This window comes from Cynara cardunculus (assembly GCF_001531365.2).
Source record: "Cynara cardunculus var. scolymus isolate 2C chromosome LG 3, CcrdV1, whole genome shotgun sequence".
Classification (NCBI taxonomy): Eukaryota; Viridiplantae; Streptophyta; class Magnoliopsida; order Asterales; family Asteraceae; genus Cynara; species Cynara cardunculus.
The window spans coordinates 27,152,306-27,154,260 of record NC_037530.1 but is presented as its reverse complement, the minus strand read 5'-3'; positions in this window follow the sequence as shown (position 1 = coordinate 27,154,260).

Sequence of the window (1,955 nt, the reverse complement as noted above, 5' to 3'; positions counted from 1 at the left end):
TATATATATATATATATATATATATATATATATATATTCATCTCTCAGACCCTCTCAAATTATATCTCTATAATATACATCTCTAAATTTATTTTCTTTTTCTTTGGTTTTTCTTCTATTTTACTATTGATAATCATCATAGTCTTTTTTTTGTTTTTTCACTTCTCCCATAATTTTATGTATGTTTGTATCGTTATTTAAATTGCATTATAGTTTTTATGCATTATGTTGAGCGTTTTTTGGTTTGTAGGTTCTTGAGTTCTTTAACATTTATGTATTAAGTCTTGAAAATTTGAAGTTTTCAAGTTTGGGTTGTGGGAATTTATGATTATGATCTAAGATAAGAATTTTATGCAAGTTTGTTTTGTAATTTAGAGTGTATTAGAATGTTACATATGTTTGTATATGATTCTAATTGCATTGTATTTTTAATTGTGTTCTTATCGTAAGTTTAGTCGTATAATAATCGAAATTCCGTTATCGTTCAATTCTGACTGGTAATAAATACCGGTAGCAAATCAAAATATAAAAACTCACATTGGGTGTTCATATTGTGATTTTAATTGCATTATAATTTTATCTATTGGGTTATAAAGATTTGAAGTCTTCAAGTTTGGTATGTGATTTTTTACATATCGTATGGTTAGTCCATTCACTATTGTGTTTCTAAAGTCCAAGTGTGTGTTGAGGATGAAAAAATGGTACATGTCCACCATCCTTTTTGGTGCTTATACATCATAATCATCATCATACAAAACCAAGTTTTTTATCGTCAAAACTAAGACAATAATAATTTCTCTGTCTATGATGAATCCAATTTAAATTTTAGTTATTCAGTTTTTGGTAAACCATGATTAGCTATTGCTTACAACAATCGGTAAACCTATAATATAACGAATGATATTGCTTATGTACCTTGCATTGTATGATTCCTCAAAATTAGAGGATATTATATTTCATTCAACAATTAAGAAAATACTCTTATTTTATTTTGTAACTGTGTTATAAATTTAGTTATATCACTTCTTTTATTGTGATTGCACATCAGATAATTATATGTACAGGGTTGGGTTCATGTGAGACCAAGAGTTTTTCGTGAGACCCGTAAGACTAATTTATGTTTATTGATCAACTTTATAAGTTAAAGATCTAATGGTCTAAATTGCACGGTGACAATTTTGTAATTATTGAGAAGTCTCATGGCGTTTGTGAATGTTCAAATCTGACGATTGTAGATCTAATCCAAAGGTTGAGAATTGGTCTTACGGGTCTCACGAAAAAGGTTTGGTCCCATATGATCCCAAGTCTATATGTACATGAATTTATTAAAAAATTTGGAAAATAAGTGTTACAAGCTAAATTGAAAAGATTACTTTTGCATACACTGACGATAGTGCTCAATATTAAGCATACAATATTTGCGGGTTGTGGCTAACAATTTTTATACAAAATAAACTTCAATATCGAATCATTGTTTTGCAACCGAAAAATATAAAACATATGAAGTTCTTTAATTACAAGAAATAATATCAATGAAAAAATTTTGCATCAAAAACACCCCAATGCAATCATCATCTTATATTACAATTTATTATGAAATTACATTTCACCTTAATTTGATTACGTCTTTTCTAACAAAACAAATTTCATCATTGTGCAACACGCGGTGTGTGAAGTAAGAACCAATAGGTTGTTCAATGAAAAGTTTTCTATTATATTTATCTTTATTCTTCTTTTTTATTTATTCATTTTTATTTTACAATCAACACATTAATTGTTAAACCTTTCATTTTTCTACTTTTTTAACTTAATTTTTTTTTTGTAAATGAAATTTGAATCCACAAATACATAAAACTACATATATTTTATTTTATATCAATAAACGTATATTTTTAATTACATGACAATTGAAAAAATAAATCATCAAAATCAATCAACATATATTAAAATACATT